Here is a 19,808-nt window from a genome sequence, read left to right on the forward strand (position 1 = left end):
GTTCATATGTTGCCCCTCTCTGCCCCCAAATTTTTGGGAAATATTACCCATCCACCCATCCCCAGCCCCCCTCAAACACGCAAAGCCCCACCCAAAGGCAACCCCTTGTCCCCATTTTATCTCTTCTTTGTGCTCATACCTACCACCAGCTCATCATAGATTCCACCCCTGCAGACGTCGGCTCACATCCTTCCTCCACCCCCCGATTTCTTGTAAGCCTATGTTGCAGTATCTAGCTCTCTGAGGCAGGTTGCTTATTTCATATCATTGAGGTCATGTAGTGTTTTTACTTCAATGCCTGGGTTGCTTCACTCAACATAAGGTTCTCAAGATTCATCCATGTTATCACGTGTGTTTTTACTGTATTTGTTCTTAAAGCCAAGTAGTATTCCATTGGATGTATATACCACATTTTATTGATCCACTCATATGTTGATCGGCATTTGGGTTGATTCCAACTTTTGGCGATAGTGAACAATGCTGCTATGAACATTGTTGTACATATATTGGTTTGTGTCCTTGTTTTCAGTTCTGCTGGGTATATATCCAGCAGTGGTATTGCTGGGTCATATGGCAAATCTATGGTTAGTTTTTCGAGGAACCGCCAAACTGTCCTCCAGAATGGTTGAATCCTTCTATATTCCGACCAACAGTGGATGAGTTTTCCCCTTTCTTCACATCATCTCCAGCATTTGTATTCTTCTGTTTTTTCATAGCTGCCAATCTTATGGGAGTAAGATGTTATCTCATTGTAGTTTTGATTTGCATTTCCCTGATAGCTAGAGATTTGGAACATTTTTTCATGTGCTTTTTAGCCATTTGTATGTTTTCTTTGGAGAAGTGTCTGTTTAAATCTTTTTCCCATTTTTTAAATATGTTGTTTATCTTTTGATTTTCAAGATATAGGAGTTCTTTATATATGCAAGTTATAAGTCTGTTATCAGATATATGGTTGCCAAATATTTTCTCCCATTGTGTGGGTTCCCATTTTACTTTCTTGACAAACTCCTTTGAGGTGCAGAAGGCTTTAATTTTGAGGAAGTCCCATTTATGTATTTGTTCTTTTGCTGCTTGTGCTTTTGGTGTGATATTCCTGAATCCATTTCCTATTACAAGGTCCTGTAGATGTTTCCCTACACTGCTTTCCAAGATATTTATGGTTTTGGCTCTTATATTTAGGTCTTTGATCCATCTTGAGTTGATCTTTGTATAAGATGTGAGATGGTAATCCTCTTTCATTCTTCTACATATGGCTATCCAGTTCTCCAGGCACCATTTGTTGAATAGGCCATTCTCTCCCAGTTGAGAGGGTTTGGAGGCTTTATCAAATATTATATGGCTATATATATGAGGTCCTATATCAGCACTTTCAATTCGATTCCATTGGTCTGTGTCTGTCCTTATGCCAATACCATGCTGTTTTCACTACTGTAGCTTTGTAGTATGTTTTGAAGTCAGGAAGTGTGATTCCTCCTATTTCGTTTTTCTTTTTCAATATGTCTTTGGTTATTCGGGGCCTCTTTCCTTTCCAAATAAATTTCACAGTTAGTTTTTCTAGTTCCTTAAAGAAGGCTATGTTAATTTTTATTGGGATTGCATTGAATGTGTAGATCAGTTTTGGTAGGATAGACATCTTAATAATATTCAGTCTTCCTATCCATGAGCAAGGAATATTCTTCCATTTATTTAGGTCTTCTTTGATTTCCTTGAACAGTCTTGTATAGTTCTTGGTGTATAAGGTTTTTACCTATTTAGTTAAATTTATTCCTAAGTATTTGATTTTTTTATTTACTATTGTGAATTGTATTTGTTTCTTGATTTCCTCCTGATCTTGCTCATTATTAGTGTACAGAAATTGCGCATTGATCTTATAACCTGTGATTTTACTAAACTCATTTATGAGTTCTAGAAGCTTTGTTGTAGATCTCTCAGGGTTTTCTATGTATAGGAGCATGTCTTCTGCAAATAATGAAATTTTGACTTCTTCCTTTCCAATTTGAATGCCTTTTATATCTGGTTTTTGCCTCAGTGCTTGAGCAGGTACTTCTAAGACAATGTTAAATAGAAGGGGAGACAATGGGCATACTTGTCTTGTTCTTGAGTTTAGAGGGAAGGGTTTTAGGATTTCTCCATTGTAAACAATGTTTGCTGTAGGTTTTTCATATATACTCTTTCTCATGTTCAAAAAATTTCCTTGTATTCCAATCTTTTGGAGTGTTTTTATCAAGAAAGTGTGCTGTATATGGTCAAATGCTTTTTTCTGCATCTCTAGATATAATCATGTGATTTTTTTCCTTCATTCTGTTGATATGGTGTATTACATTGATTGATTTTCTTATGTTGAACCATCCTCACATACCTGGAATAAATCCCACTTGGTCGTGGTGTATAATTCATTTAATGTGTTGTTGAATACGATTAGCAAGTATTTTGTTCAGTATTTTTGCATCTAGGTTCATTAGAGAAATTGGTCTGTAATTTTCCTTTCTTGTGGTGTCTTTCTTTGGCTTTGGTACTAGGGTAATGTTGGCATCATAGAAGGAGTTAGGCAATATTCCTTCTGATTCGATTTTTTGGAAGAGTTTCAGCAGGATTGCTGTTAGTTCTTTCCGGAATGTTTTGTAGAATTCACCTGTGAAGCCGTCTGGCCCTGGGCTCTTCTTAGTTGGGAGGTTTTTAATGACTGCTTCTTTCTCTTTGCTTGTGATTGGTTTGTTAAGATCATCAATTTCTTCTTTCATCAATATGGGCTGCTTATATGTTTCTAGGAATTTGTCCATTTCCTCTGAATTGTCATTTTTGTTGGAATATAGGTTTTCAAAGTGTCCTCTTATGATAGTCTTTATTTCTGTGGGGTCAGTGGTGATATCGCCTTTCTCATTTCTTATTTTGTGTATTTGCATCTTCTCTCTTTTTTTCTTTGTTAGTCTCACTAAAGGTTTGTCAATTTTGTTGATCTTCTCAAAAAACCAGCTCTTGGTGTTGTTTATTTTTTCAAGTGCTTTCTTATTTTCTATTTCATTTAGTTCTGCTCTTATCTTTGTTATTTCCTTCCTTCTTCTTCCTGTTGGGTTACTTTGTTGTTGTTTTTCTAATTCCTTCAAATGTGCAGTTAGTTCTTCAATTTTTGCTCTTCTTTTTTGATATATGAATTTATGGCTATAAATTTCCCTCTCAGTACTGCTTTTGCTGCATCCCATAAATTTTGGTACGTTGTGTTATAATTATCATTTGTTTCAAGGTAGTCATTGATTTCTTTTGAGATTTCTTCTTTGACCCACTATTTTCCTAAGTGTGTGCTGTTTAATTTCCAAATTGTGGTATGAAATCTGGGCCTCTGTCCCTTGCAAATTTCCAGCTTTACTCCACTGTGGTCAGAGATATTGTTTTGTATGATTTCGATCTTTCTGAATTCATTAAGCCTTTCTTTATGGCCTAGCATATGGTCTGTCTTGGAGAATGATCCATGTGCGCTTGAGAAAAATGGATATCCTGCTGTGTTTGGGTGTAATTATCTATATATGTCCATTAGATCCAGCTCCTCTAATATGCTATTCAAATGTTTTGCTTCTTTAGTGATTCTCTTTTGAGATATTCTGTCAAGAATTGATAGTGGTGTATTAAAATCCCCCACTATAATTGTAGATGCATCTATATTTTCACTTAGTTTTTCCAGTGTTTGCCTTACATATTTAGAGGCGCCCTTGTTAGGAGCATAAATATTTTTGATTGTTTGATCTTCTTGACAGATGGTCTCTTTCATTAAAATGTAGTATCCTTCTTGGTCTCTCACAATTATTTTGCATTTAAAGTCTATTTTGTGTGATATTAATATAGCTACTCCTGCCTTTTTTTGGTTATTGTTTGCTTGTATGATTGTTTTCAGCCATTCACTTTCAACCTCCATGACTCTCTGGGTCTAAGATGTGTCTCTTGTAGACAGCATATAGATGGATCATATTTCCTTATCCAGTGTCCCAGTCTGAATCTTTTGATAGGTGAGTTTAATTCGTTAACATTCAGTGTTATTACTTTCAAGGAATTATTTGTGTTAGCCATATTTTGATTGGAGTTGTGTTTGTCATATTTTGTTTGCATTTTTTTCCTTCTATTTTTGTCTTTTTTGTTGCTCTTGCACTCTCCTCCAACTCTGCCTGTCCTTTTTTTCCCTTTCTTCCTGCAGAACTCCCTTTAGAATTTCTTGAAGGGGAGTTTTCTTGTTGGCATACTCTTTCAGTTCCTGTTTATCTGTGAATATTTTCAACTCTCCATCATTTTTGAATGCTAGTTTAGCTGGGTAGAGTATTTTTGGTTAGAAATTTTTTTTCTTTAGTACCTTGACTATATCATACCACTGCCTCCTTGCCTCCATGGTTTCAGATGAGAAATCAGCACTTAATCTTACGGAGCTTCCCTTTTATGTGATGTTTTTCTTTTCTCTTGCTGCTTTTAGAATTTTCTCTTTGTCTTGTGCATTCGATAATTTGACAAGTATATGTCTTGGGGTGGTCCTGTTGGGGTTTATGACCAGTGGGGTGCACTGTGCTTCTTGGGTATGTACATCTGTCTCTTTCAGTAGATTTGGGAAGTTTTCAGCCATTATTTCCTGCAACACTCCTTCTGACCCCTTTCCCTTCTCTTTTCCTTCTGAAAGGGAAATATAATATATATGTTTGAGTGGTTTGCATTGTCATTCAGGTCTGTAAATCCTAGCTGGATTTTTTCTATCTTTTTATCGACTAATTCTACTATCTGTTTGATTTCTGATGTACTGTCTTCCACATCACAAATTCTGTGCTCTGTCTCTTCTAGTCTGCTGATATTTGCTGCAAGTGTAGTTTTAATTTCTTGAAGTGTGGTGTTCAGTCCCATCATATCTGTTATCTTTTTGTGTATGTCTGCAATTTCACCTCCAAGTGTTGTCTTCATGTTGTTAACCTCTTCCTTTACTTCATTAAATTTGTCGGTGATAAATGTTCTGAGATCTTTCATTGCTTGTGCAAATTTCTGCTCCCCTTCCTGATTTTTAGTTTGTTCATTGGATTCAGCCATGTTTTCCTGATTACTGGTTTGGTTTGTAGTTTTTTGTTGCTGTCTTGTTATCATTTTATCTTGATGGGTTTAATCAGTTCCTTAGCTTCTTTGTCTAGTCTTGGAGATTAATTAGCTTTTGTTTTTGCATGAGTGTTATATCTTCTCTTTGTCACTTTGTTCTTCTTATTCTAATTTGTTATTGCTGGTTGCGTTCACTTTAAAGGAAAGTATTAGTGCTGGGGAAAGGCCACTATGTAAGCAAGGAAAAAGTGTAAAGTAGTATTGGTGATATATATTAACAAAGCAACAATATGAGATCTGGGAGGATGGAGGTTAGATTCATATAAATTGTGCAGAGTTATAGTAGTCGGTAGAGTACCTATAATGAAGTAGTTGACTGAATATGGGAGGAATATGGTATGAATTAAAAAGCTACTTTTTTCGTGAGAGAGGGAAAGAGAAAAGAAAGGCAATTGTTTCAAGAATGGATAACAGAAAACAAAACAAAGGTATTAGAAATTAAGAGTTAGACACTTTGTGGATTAAAGAAAAGGAGGTGGAATATAGGAGAGACAGTAGATGATGGAGGCTATCAAGATGTAGGGGAAAAGGGATAGTGTAGATAGCCAAAATCTGTTCACACAGAAATGAGGCAGTGGAGGATGAGGAAACCCAGCAAATGTGAGGTGTTCCCTGTAGCACCTATTATATAGTTAAGATAAAATAAAATAAGAAGAAGATGAGGGACAAGAGAGAGAGAAAAAATAGAAGAAAGGAAGAAAGAAAAAGGGGGTGGGTAAAGGACGGGGAACAGATAGGGAAAAGAGAAAAAAGATATACACCAACCACCACAGCCACAATACCAATAAAAAAAAAACCTAAATAACTGAAAATAAAGATTTTGGGGGATACACTGGGAGAAAAGACTAGGGGATAATGCAATGTTAGCAATCAGAACATTAAAAAAATAAAAAAATAAAAAAATAGAATAAAAATAAAAACAGAACAAACAAAACAAAAAAGAAAAAACACAAATGTTGAGGGCTAGGACATTCAAGGACCTCAGATGGACCTCAGGGCATGATGCAGTCAGGGATGGAAATCTGAGATATTGAAGACTCAAGAGGTGTGAGTCTCTGGGGTGTGGGCCACCGGGGTTTAGGGGACTCAGACCTGGCAACCTCAAGTCCGGTTAACAGGGAGCCTGGGAGCACCGCAGTGCATCACAGCCTTCAGGGATCCCCACAGCTGGGTGCCAGTCCTATGGGTGAGGTCACATCTGCAAGCTCTATCCTGTGTTCTGTACCCCCCATTTCACTCACTCACTGGGGTCTATTCTGTGGATGTATCACCAATTGACTTCAGGACCCCTCCCACCCTGTGATCCCCCGGAATGGCCACCTGGGGTCACCTCTAGACTGCAGCCAATTTAATGATGCAGATCAATAGCCAGGCCTGGGGGTGGGGCTCCAGCCAGAAATGCTAACAACAGAGTCCAAACCCAAAATTTCCACACTTCACAAAATATTCCCCTAATCAGCTTCCAAACTTCTCCCACCCTGCCAGACCCGGTGGTGTCTCTTTATTGCTATCAACCCAAGTCCACTGCAGATCGGCAGCCAGGTCTGGGGGAGGGCGGGGCTCCAGGCGGAAGCACTACTGTTTGTGTCCGCAATCAAAAATTCCCCCGCTTCACAATAAAACTCCCGTTTGTCTCCCCAAATCGTTCTGCAAGCTCCTCCTGTCCTATCAACCCCCCAACAGACCACCCGGGGCTTATGAATTCCCCAGTACCGCAGAGCCTCCAAAAACAAAAAACAAAAACACTGCAGCTCCGCCCACCCAAGGAGGGAGATTTCTGCGCGGAGCCGGGACATCCGTGTATATTTTATAGACATATTTTCTCTGTTACCTTCCCACCAAATCGACGTCCAGACACCTCCCGTCCTGCAAAAATCCCAAAACACCCCAGTCCCGAAGAGCCTCCAACGCTGCCCAACTGCTTCTATGCATGAGATATTATCAGGTGAGCTCACTCAGCCCCCATCTTGCCCCGCCCCTGTTTATGGCAATTTAAAAGCACAGGCAGCAGTGTGACAGCCTTGAAGTGGGACCTAGAAAGTTGATTGCACAGGATTCTTGAGTGTGACACTTGTATGGCCAAGTTATTTTAGATGGGGAAATGATTCTCCATAATGTTAATCTGGAAAAGTGACTAAAGTAACAGTTTATCACTGCTTTTAGACAAAACCATCATTGTATCTGTATGAAAGCAACATTTTAGCTAGATTAATATTAATCTATGTTTCAGATCATTTTTGAATTACTGAAAATTATACAGTTCCTCACATTTTTAAATAACCAATAATTTGGATTCATGTGATCCAGTGGTTAAGAAAAGTTTTCTCAAACTTCATGTACATACAATAGAGCAGGTGCTTATTATGTGCTATTGTCCTTTCCTTTTTTATCTAGAAAATAGAAAGCATGGATGTTGAGACATCATAGCCAGAGGTTGCATTTGAGAATCCAGACTCTGGAATCCACTTCCACTACTTGCTAACCCAATATATTAGGAACTCAGAAAACAGTAATGAGTCGATCATAATTTTTGTTATTAGTAACAGAGCTCCAGAGTTTGTACAGGAATTAGGAATGGAAATAACACAGGGCCCCAGTAGAGGAGGGTCTGTAGTAAAAGGCAGGAAAGCCAAGGCAAGGTCACAAACTCAGGAGGCAAGCCTCTAGATTTCTTAGATTAGATCCCATGGGGGCTTTAGAAACAAAAAATAAGATAAAACTCAATTATTAGAATAAACAACTTTTCTAGACTTATGTTTCAGGAGCTGGGACATGTGGAGGCATTGGGGTGAAGCCAGGATGTACCCCATTAGCCTCTAATTTGCCAACCTATCACCATAAAATTTAGCACTGATAAGTTAGGGAGGTCTGGTGGCTTCTCTCATAACCACTCATGGGGACCTTCCCACAAAACATTTGCCTCCTTAGCGGTTCCCACCCCTTTCATAACTTCTTTGCCAGCAGCAACTCCAATTGGCCTTTTAATGTCTTTAGCACAGGTGACATGGAGATGAAACAGATGGAGACCTGGTTACTTTGGTGCCAAGGTAAGTCCCAGAACCACTGTATCCAGAGGAAAAGCTATAGGACCCACATGTGGACATGAGCTGAGGCTGGCCCTGGGAAAAATATGTCATGACTCCCCTGTACTCATCAAGATCACAAGGGGAGAGCCTTGATTAGGAGATTAGGGACCTGCCTCCTTCTTCTAACATCTCAATGCTCTTTTGGATTCTTCATTCTCTTTCCTCGATTTCCACCATACCCACATTTTTCCTCACTCTGCCACATTTTCCCTTGGGCAATGTGAACATTTCCAGGATGAATGACTGAGTAATTCCTTTACCCACAATAAAAGTCATCAAGCCATATCCTGGCAAAGACTTGATAGGGATGGAATTCCCCTCCAGATAGAGTACACCCAATGGGTGATATCATTGCCCAGTTCAAACATCCCCTAAGCCAGCGGTTCCATGGACCACTTTGCCAGTCAGGGGAAAACCACAGACCCCTTACTAAGTCCACACTATACAGTGTTTTAATATGTCACATCTGCACCACACATCCCCAAAATAATACTTTTTAAAATTTAAATTAAAACTCACTGCCCTAAGCTAATAGTCTGTTCTTCAACTTTACACCATCCATCCCAGAGCACATCATACACAACCCCCCCACCAAATACAGTATATATTTTGTGAAATGATAAAAGCCACAATGTTTCAGAAAGTGTTCCCATCCCTGAACTCCTCTACAACTGGGTTGACTTGTGCTGAGGGAACAGTGGGGACACCTGACCCAGGCCTGAGGTCAGTTTTCATATTTCCACTTTTGAATCCAGTTCTCATCGTATGGCCATAAACAAACCTGTGAACCATTTGAATATGTGAAGAGATGTCTTGGCCAAGCTTATAAATAGCTTCTCCTCTTCTCAACCCAATTTGAAAGGCTCATTCCTCTGAACCACTCCCTTCTATCACATACCCTTTCATTTAGAGGAAAAAAGAACAGAGAAAGGAAATTTCTCTGTGTCCCCACAACCCACTACCTAGGGCTACCGTGTGCAGCAGTCAATAGCCAAGGTCACCACACCTGTGTGTGCAGTTATCACCATTCATGGACCTGCCTGCCCAGACTCTGGGCTTGAGAGAGGTTACACGATCATTGAACTTTTCATTGGGGCTGAGAGGAAAACAAGTCCCACAGTAGACTCCCTGGCTGTTCCCTGTGTACGCACATAGATACAATAGCTCTAGAGTGTGTTCAGGGGTAGAAGAATTACAAGTGGTGGAATGTTTTCCATTTCATTAAGGCTAAACAAAAAAAGTGGAAAGCAGGGCCTTCTCCCCCATCTTCATCAGTAAAGAAAGGAGACTTGGGTGAAGGTGTCTTCTTTTCTCACAATAAATAGATAGACATAGATTACTTCCACCTTTCTGATCTCAGCACTGAGGCAGCCCCAGACTTCCCCTTCTCACATTGGAGATATGTGATGCTGCAGGTCTCCCATCTTCCTGGATGGCAATTTCTGTTTCTAGTAAACCTGTGTATCCCCATCCATCTCATCCTTCTGAAGAATGGGAGGATAGGGAGGAACTTCCTGAGGCAGGACTGGGATTGGATCTCTATGAACTTTATAGATTCATAGAAATTTTAATGGATGCTTTTTGAAATTTTTAAAATGAAAAGGTAAGGAAAACATATTTTAAATGTAAGATATCTGAGCACATGAAAATGAACTGCCTGGTGGCAGTGGATGTGCAATGTCAGTATTAAATTCCTTCCATGGACACGGGCTTCTTTTAAAGGCCAAAACAGGCACCTAATAGGTGTTAAAACTACTTTATTTAAGCTCAAGCTATTGGAATACCTTAAACCTCAACCCAAATGTGGCAGACAGACACGACACTCTTATTTGAACAAAGAAATATATTTTTAAAGATTTTTTTTTTAAGTTAGAACAGAAAATGTGGTATGTCACTGGGGGCGGGGAAGAAGATTTATGATTCGGTGGGGGAGACACAGGACATGAAGCATAGCAAGGGGAAGTGGTGACGGTGGTCTCGGGGACCTTGCACTCTTGGTACATGCTGGTGGGCCCTGATGGGAGTCATCAACTCCATGGGTGGAATGGTAGAACTACGGCTTGGATGCTGTTGCTGGGAGACTAACACTGACCTAGTTGATTTCAGTGCAGCTTGGTGGCTATTTCTTTTTCTCCCTAGACAAATCCACTGTAGCATATGGCTAACCCTCTTCCGATGTTTGCTTTCTTGAGGTCCCTGTCCCCTTTGGGGCAAGAATTGGGGCATCAGACACTCTGTTGATCCCCCATCCTGAGAATGGTCGTCCATCATCTCTATATCAAGGGAGGGTCCTGACCCTGACTCTCTTTCTGGGTATTCTTCCAATGGGAAATCCTCGGGGTCTGCTTTTCCTGAATTTAGGTTTAAACTGGCATCTTCAACCATCCAAGAGGTCTTAACCTTAGAATCCCTTTGCTCCTGCAGGCCCAGGTTGCTCCCTCTGTCCTCTAGGTGGATATAGGGGCCCTGGGAATTGGCCATGTTTCCTCTACACACATTTGGGAACCAGGGCTCATAGTCCTCAGAAGACAAACTAGATGAATTGGGGAACCCTTCAGCAGCACAGCCAGGAGGAGACTGGCTCTGTGGCTCTCCCTCTAGTTGGAGCTTTGGCTCACTATCAGGATAAACTTTCAGAGGTGATTTCCCTACATCCTGCTCCCCCATTAGGTTCAGTATTGTGGGGCATTCACCAGGTGATATATTCCTTATATTGAACAATTCGTCGATAAATTGGGAATCTGCAAAATCACTGGCCCATGGGGAATCTCCTGATTTGGGTCTGAAGACAGTGGTCTCCCCAGCCTTGATGGTTTCCTCATACAACTGCTCTGGTTGATCGCCAGTGCTCAGGAAGGGCGGGGGCCCTGGGAAGTCCCCATCAATATCAGGCAAATCTACAGTTTTTTCAGAATTGAGTCCACATTTCCATCTGCATTTTCTTGGAAATACTTCTTCCTCCTTTTCTTTCTCTAACACCACCTGGACAACCACTATCCTTGTTCTATCAAGGGGCTCCTGAAGAAAATGGTGAAGGCCAAAGAAGCCACTTGATGCCTTATGACAGCATTCGTGGTATGCCCAGGATGAGGCCTGTGAAAGATGAAAAGACACACTTTATGGAGCACAGTGTGGGAACGTGGAAAAGACAAGCTCTTGTCAGGTAACTGCCTCCAGGAGAAGGCTGAAATGAGCAAACCTGAGTCCTCCAGACCTGATATTGTTAGAACAGAAGGCTCTAATCCAAAGGGAAACTGTGGAGTTGAGCTCTCTGGGCCAGTGTTCAATAGAAAAGGAAGCAAGTCAGACTGAGTCAGTATAAGATGCATATGTGGTATTGGAGTGGAAGAGCAGGTGGTGGAGCATGGCAGGCGAGTGATTCGTGGGATTCATGGGATGGCAGACTTGGGGGAGAGAGTGATATCCTGAGATTGTGGGCCCAGCTAAGGACATCCTTCTCTTGACTCTGAATTGACCCAGAAAGAATGAGGGCCTGGGACCCAGTTCTTACTGTCATTTCTTAGGCAAACTGCAGACCTTCATTTTTCATAAACTATATGACTTTCTACCTAGAATGCAAAGAACTGTGTTCCTTTCTTTTTATTCTTTTAAAGGGGACAAAATGTTTTCTACTTTTCCTTCTTTGAAAATCTCAACGTACTTTATGCACATGATCCTCTATTGATACTGCAGTCAGTGCTCTGTGTTGAGGAGAGTGTAATCTCCAATCTTTAGGTGTCTGGGGGGCCTTGTAAGATTCTGCTCCAAGGCCAGAGCTTGTGCTTAGCATCTGACTAGAGGTCTTCCAAGGCTCAATCTCACTCTCCGGGTCAGCTTCACCCAGAGACACCAGACTTGGGAAGGAGAATGATGAATAATTATCATAGCAGTGTTGGGGGCAGTAAAAATGAGCACACACCGAATTTAGCAGAGCCAGTAGCACGGCCACCGGAGTGGAGCCAACTTTCCTATTTGAGTAAGCTGTAATTAGTTCACCACAACATGGCGGGTCCCAAATCATGGCAGAACTCAAATCTGCCCTGTTACTTCCTCATTCTTCTCCCCCCTCAGTTCTTTGTTCTCTGTCTTCCTGCCACTGCCCAGGCTGATAAGATAGTGTGCAGGCGCAAGGCACGAAACTAAGGTCTGCCTCCCACCCCTGTGACAGCAACAACCAATCCTTAGCCTCTACTACCTCACTCCCCGCTCCTCCCCCACCGGAGGGTATATGTACTTTGCCCCCTTTAATAAAGTTGCAGTTTGATCAGAACCCTGTCTTGCTGTCATTCTTTGTGTCTCTTGTCCCACCATTCTTTCTCGGCAGGTTTTGGGTCTCTGTTGCTGTCCCGCAGGCCGGGGCAGTTTGGCGCCCAGCGTGGGGCCCAACGATTCCCTGTAATCGAGAATAGAACGTCGCTTCACCCAGGAAGGGAGTTCTCCCAGCACATCAGCCGATGAAAGGCTCCCAGCGGCAGAAAGGGAACAGCTCTGCACCAACCCGTAAATCCTTCAATCATTGGCGGTAGCCAAGCGGGTAAGCGAAATACTCTATTTCGCTTCACTTCTTTGTAATCATGGGACAAGCAAAATCCTCACACTCATTATTTCTTTGCCGAGTAAAGGAGGCACTCAAGACACGAGGAGTTAAGGTTAAAAAGAAAAGTTTAACTGAGTTCTTTAAGTTTGTTATCAAACCTGTCCATGGTTTCCCAAGGAGGGCACAATAGATGAAAAATGTTGGAACAGAGTAGGCAATTGTTTAACTGATTATTACAAAACTTTTAGACCTCAAAGGGTCCCCGTCACCGCCTTTAGCTACTGGCGGCTAGTACAAGATGTACTAGGAATCACCCCCCAACTAAATATAAAGAATTTAGTTACAGAAGGGGAGACTGCTTTAAAATTAAGTTCTCAACCCCCTTCGGGTTGCAGTAAGACATCTGAACATCACTCGCAACCCCATCATTCACGCCCAGACTCACCGTTTAGCTTAATTTCCTTTGACGATAAACCCCCTGATATTAAAAATATTATTATGGAATGAAAAACTGTCCTGGAAGGAAAAACTATCCTTAAATCACAATCACCTTCCCGCCCTGCCTCATGTTGTAGTGGCTGAGACAAGGAAAATAGAAACCGGGGTGGGGAAAGTACAAAAGAGAATAACCCTGAACATTCTCATTCACCCGTTAGCCTCATCTCTTTCGAAAACGAGTTCCTAATCCCTATTGCCTCCTCTCTCACTAATATTAAGCAGGGGCCAGAATAACCCTTTTCAAAGTTTGTAGTCAAATTGTGCACAGCTGCAGAAAAACTGTTTGGCGATACCAACACAGAAACAGACTTTGTTAAGCAATTTGCCTTTGTAAATGCAAATGTGGCTTATCAGGACGCAGTTAGATCTTATAGAAAGTAGGAGAACTTGTCTAGTTACTTCAGGCTTTCTTCTGAAATTGGCCCCGCCTATCAACAAGGCCAGCCACAAGCCCCAAAATCCAAACAAGCTTATAAGGCAATCAACTCTGTTCCAGCAAAAGCTCACCCCTTTCACAACTCGTCGGGCTCCCTACTATCTACATAACAATGTAGCTCTGGGCTAGTGATTTAATCCACTGGTATGAGAGAAAAACGTAGCAACATTTGTGTTTTGTTTTATTTCCATGCTAATTCTGATTGGGCTTAATTTAACCAAGATAATAAAATGAGTACAAAATTTTTATCAAGGTCTAAAAGGAATTTTCAGTTTTAAATCAATAATTATCTCCAGAACTTCAAGTCTCAATATAGTCTTAACAGTAATTATCCAAAAATGTGTGCTAATAGTCTGCCTAACTGCTGCTCAAGTTATTTTAACTGATTGCTGATAACTAATAAAAATGTTTCCAAGCACAAGCTTGCATATTACAGGCAACATGAATTCCAGAAGAAATCTTGAAAGGTACAATCTAAGATGTGCTATATAACAGAAGATTTAAAAGCAGCTATACCAAGAAAGTAAAGAATTATGAGTCAATTGTAAATAAATTGTATGTTTCTGTTAATGTGTTGTAATTATTCTGTGTTTGTCTGTCCATTCAATGTCAATATATATTGTGATACCTCCAGATGGTAAATATAAATTGCTAGAAATTTTTAAAAGAGCTCTATTCAAATGGCCAAAAATTAAATAAGCACTTATATTAATACTTAAGTTTATTATATTAATACATAAGTTTAAATGTTAATAAGATATCTACAATAATAAAAATTGTGAGTCTTAATTCACAAAATTACTATGCCTTTTCATAAAAAATGGTTCTTGCCTAGATTGAAATAAATAACTTATCTTTCTTCACAGGATAATATGAAGGATGCAAAACTTAAATGAACATTTGGTTAAAAGTTTGTCAAAATGCTAACTGAAATGTAATAAGTTTTGCAAAAAAGGGGTATTTTGTCCTAAAGTAGAATGGCTAATTTTTCATAAACTCTTGAAACTTAATTTGCATGTGGCAAGCTGTAAAAGGTATTGTGATAACTTTAAGTAAGGGAATGTGTTCTGTAAAGAAAATTTGTCTTCAATAGTCTATATGGTTATAAATAAAATGTTTAATAAAACATTGTTTACATTAAGGTATTAAATGCCTAATTCCAAAAGGTCATTCTTAAATATATATAAAACTGAATTGATGATAATAATAAAAGGTAATTTTATAACAGGAAAGATTGGCAGCAACCAGCCTCCCCTGCCAACTTGCTTCTAGGAAACTGTTTCTAATATTGCATGCTACTAAATATTTAAAGAAAAGTTCATTATTTCAACAAGCTTGTTTAGTGTTCATAGTATTATAAGAAGTTTGCTTAATAACTTTGTATGTAGGCTATATGGAATTTGTTTTTATTATTTAAGAAACAGAAAATGATTTTGTCCTGAAATAAAATGATTAATTATTGGAAAGAGTAGAATATAGGATGAAACCTGAGTGAATGCTGAAACTGCAGAAAGTTGGTGGAAAAGGAATTTTTACAGTTAAAGTTAAATAAAATTTAATGGGTCTATCTATAAAATTTTACAGGCTTTAATGTCGGGTAGTATGCTGATGCAAAGTTAAAAATTTTTGTTCTTTCTCAAGGCCTCTCACCATTAATGTGTTTTAGTAAAAGTTCTTATCCTCAGTCAGTATACAAAGAAAGTCTGTCTTGTGTTTCTTGTGCTTATCATTTCCTAGGTATTCCAAGAAGGAAAGCTTTATCTCTTAAAGGAACATAACGTTCAAAACTGCTTTCTCAAAACCTAATCCTGGGCAGTAGCCTTTTATTCCAAACTAATTATAAGAGATTTGTTCTTTTACCTTGAAAGAAAAATTAAAGTAATAATTAAGTTCATTTGATATGTTATAAGTCAAATAGAGGGTGTTTTAAAGTGTTATAAAATTAACAAGTTTTTTCTTTCCTTTAACCCTCTGTTAATTAAAGTTGTCTGAGTGAAAGTTTTCTATGGATGCTTGAGAGTGTGTAAAGTTACCAATATTTCAGCATAATATCAAAAAAAAAAGGGGGGTACAATGTGGTCGATTGTGGTTTTGATTATTGTGGAAGAGTATGTGTCATGGAAACAACCTCTTATCATAAATTAAAGTAACAACACTGGTGTGCAGCAATCCCAAATACTGCTAGTTTGTTGCAAAAAGTTAAAGTCCAGCTGTATGGCTATCACTTTGTTTTGAAACTTGCTGGGACTTTCTTTAGTGTCGTCTTAGACAAATCAAGCCGGCTGCATTCCTCTATCTGTAAAAAACCCAACAATGAACTTGTGCAGTGCTTTTCAGGGCTGTGTGCATAGCCCAACCATCCTGTACAGTATTTACTGATAGTAATAGTAATAGAAGGGCAGCATACGTTACTTTTCAAAAAGAACAGGTTTAGCCAACTCCTTATTCATCTGCTCAATGCACAGAGCTTTGAGCCATCATTAAAGTTTTACAAATGTTTTAAGAGCCCTTGAATATTGTCTCTGATTCTGAATATGTATGCCTTACTGTCAAGCATATTGAAACAGCTCATATCTTTGCTACTGATGAGTTATCTCAACTTTGCGCTGACTTGCAACATCTCATTAGGTTAAAATCTATTTACATTATTCATATATCTCTCATGCCTCTTTGCCTAGTCCTATGACATCAAATAATGCTCGAGCTGATTTATTGGTAGGGTGTTTACAAAGTGCTCATAATTGCCATGCTTTAACTCATATTAATGCTAAAGGCCTCTGAAATAAATATCAAAAGTTAACAAGACTACAGGCACAAGGAATTATCTGTACCTGTCCCACCTGTGGACCCTTAACTACAGTGTCTTTTCAGGCTGGGACTAATCCCAGAGTCCTGGCTCCTAATCAATTAAGGTAGATGGATGTTACTCACATACCATCCCTTAGTAAACTACAATCTGTTCACGTTTATATTGACACTTATTCTCATTTTATGTGGGCTACTGCTCAAAGTGGGGAACAGTTTCATCATGTTCACTCACACCTCTGGTCTGCTTTTGCTGTAATGGGATGCCCTCTGAAAATTAAAACTAATAATAAACCTTCTTACATTAGTAAATCCTTCAAATCTTTCTGTTTAAAATATGGTATTGAACATGTTACCGGCATTCCTTATAATCCTACAAGTCAAGCCATAGTTAAATGCAGCCATCATACTCTAAAAACTATGATTTTAAAACAAAAACGGGGAGATAATGGTATTATGACACCAAAAGATTAATTAGCAAAAGCTTTATTTACTTTACATTCTCTTAATGTTTATAATTCATTAACACCTGTGGAATGTCACTTAGAAAATGTCAAACATCTACAGTAGGCACAGGAAATGAAGATCAACCAATATTCTAGAAAGATATTTTAAGCAATAAATGGAAAAAAAGGCAGGATTAAAGTAAGGGGGTAAGGCTATGCTCTTATCATTTCAGAAAATGGAGAACAAATTTAGTTATCTGCGAAAAGGATTAAGCTCCAGAATGAAGAGATGGAGTTGTCTACAACTTCTGATGATGGTGATCGTAAGTAATAAGGAAGCTGCCAGCAATTACACTTCTTAGGCCTATGTACCTAACCCCCCATTACTTAGAGTGTTAACCTGGAAAAGTCCATTCTTTCATATGTATCTGAATAAAACCCATATATTCCCTATACCAATTGATAATCGATTGCCAATTAAACCCTATTAAGAAAAAGAATCGATAATCTCATATTACCATTTGATTATCAACGCTTATGCATTGGTAATCATCCTTCCTGTATGTATGTTAAAAATCAGGCCATAGCTATCTTCAAAAATAATAATACTCAGTTTATTGTGACTTTATTTCCCTCTTACGATTTAATCATGACTAAAAATCCTATTTACGATTGTCCGCAAAAAGACAGTAGGGATAAAGAAAGATGGCAAAAATGCCATATAAGAAGAAAATCTGTCATTTTTTAATGATTCCTATGGAATAGTGTGGGAAAGTGCCCCTATGGGGAGTCCCATTGAATATAATGACAGATTTATTTGGCACGGTCTAAATAGTAAAGGACAACAAAAAATAATTTTTACTAAAAATAATAGTGTTTGGAAACAGAAGGGGAAATGAATCCCTTCTCCATGGTGTAATATCACATCTATACGCAAGCAGAAGTATCTGTGGAAAGTTTTTCTAGGAATAGCTCCTACTATAGAATGGATTGGGAATAATAGTAAGAATAGTCAATATCTGCATTTAAATCAAATTCATCTTCAGGCATTTGTAAGAAATCCTTATGTGTTTGTGGTTGGAAAATTACTATAACCCAAAAATGTACTATTCTATAAAAATGAGGCCTTACATCCTAGTAGCCATTACCCCACAACTAACATACTATGGAGAAGGCAAACTAAAAAATTTTACTATCCCCTTCTGTGTCAAAGAGAGCTGCCTTCCTCCCTATATTGGTAAAAACTTAGCCTCACAGGTTCAGTCGCTGCAGCTGCCACAGCACGTGGTGCTCTTGTCATGGCCTCATCAGCTTGCAATACTTTGAACAACAACGACAAATTAGAATAGAATCCAGTGCGCAGTCTCTTAACTCTATGCAGCAGCAACTAACATCCCTCACCCAAGTTTCTTTACAAAACCACAAGGCCCTTAACTTACAGCTGAAAAAGGGGGAACCTGCCTTTTCTCCAGGAAGAATGTTGCTACTATATAAATAAATCTGGTATTGTTGAGCAAAATGTTAAAATACGAGAATTGCAGGAAGGGATACTGCCCTCCCAGTCATCCTCCTCCCCGATGTCAGTGTTATTATTGGAACTAAACCTGTACCTATCCCCAGCATGGACTACATTGCCGGCCACTCTAGAAGAGCTGTGCAACTTATTCCACTTTTTGTTACCTTAGGCATTTCTGGAGCCCTAGCCACTGGTACTGCGGGGTTAGGACTCTTTCTCTTACCCAATATACAAAATTATCTAAGCAATTAATTGATGATGTCCAGGCTTTGTCGAGCACTATACAAGATATTCAAGATCAAATAAACTCTCTAGCTGAGGTAGTGTTACAGAAGAGGGTTAAAGCTGCTTACAGCAGAACGTGGAAGAAGAATATCTAGCTCTGCAGGAACAGTGCTGCTTTTATGCCAACAAGTCTGGCATTGTTCAAAATAAAGTTAAAAGTCTTCAAGTGCGACATTCTTAATACCCCATAATAATACAAAATGGCTGTGTTCCTCCACCGGCCTCACCCCATGTCTTAGCGTCCAAGCCCTCAACACCACCCGTGAAACCTGCATGCTCGCTATTATATTCCCCCGCATTTATTTTCACAATGATAACCAATTCTTTGACTCCTGGCAGCGTCACCTTCTACCAGCCTACGTACAGAAGAGAGAAGTTATCACCGCCATTACAATTGCTTCACTTCTAGGTCTCGCTGCAGCTGGTACTGGGATTGCAGCCCTCACCACACAACAAACTTCCTTTTCCTCTATCAGGAGAGCCGTCGATGAAGACATAGCCCGCCTCGAAAGCTCCATTTCCCATTTAGAAAACTCCCTAAACTCATTATCTGAAGTCCTCCAAAATCGCAGAGGCTTAGACCTCCTCTTCCTTAAAGAAGGGGGACTTTGCGCAGCCCTAGCAGAAGAATGCTGCTTTTATGTTAACCACTCTGGCCTTATTAGAGACAATATGGCCCAGGTCAAAGAGGGACTAGCAAAGCGTAAAAGAGAGAGGGAAGCCCAGGGAAACTTCTCCTGGGGATTTAATGGAATCCTTCCTTACATCCTCCCCATACTAGGCCCATTAATAACCATACTTCTCATACTGTCTTTCAGACCTTGGGTAATAAAAAGAATTTTTCAGCTAGTCAAAGACAAAATCGACTCCGCTCTTGGCAGGCCCATTCAGGTGCATTACCACCGGCTCCACCTTGGGGATCAGGGTATATCTATGGACCATCCAGACTGCCTCCCCTATGAAATCAACTCCCCCCGCCAATAAGCTGCTAAGTGCAAGGCACAGCACTGCAGGAGACAGTTAGAGGTAAGCACAACCTAGCTGTTCTCTGAGAAGCATGCCTCATTGATACAGGGGTCCGCTC

At 39.5% G+C, this 19,808-nt stretch overlaps 1 long non-coding RNA gene across 1 annotated transcript; it reads left to right on the plus strand.

Moving 5' to 3' along the window:
* The first annotated feature begins 8,001 nt into the window (after positions 1 to 8,001).
* Positions 8,002 to 15,373, plus strand: LOC131276942 (uncharacterized). The gene is made up of 2 exons (XR_009184154.1): positions 8,002 to 8,162; positions 11,214 to 15,373. It is a non-coding gene; the product is annotated as an uncharacterized lncRNA (long non-coding RNA).
* The last annotated feature ends 4,435 nt before the right edge of the window (positions 15,374 to 19,808 follow it).

This window comes from Dasypus novemcinctus, chromosome 30 (assembly GCF_030445035.2).
Source record: "Dasypus novemcinctus isolate mDasNov1 chromosome 30, mDasNov1.1.hap2, whole genome shotgun sequence".
Lineage (NCBI taxonomy): Eukaryota > Metazoa > Chordata > Mammalia > Cingulata > Dasypodidae > Dasypus > Dasypus novemcinctus.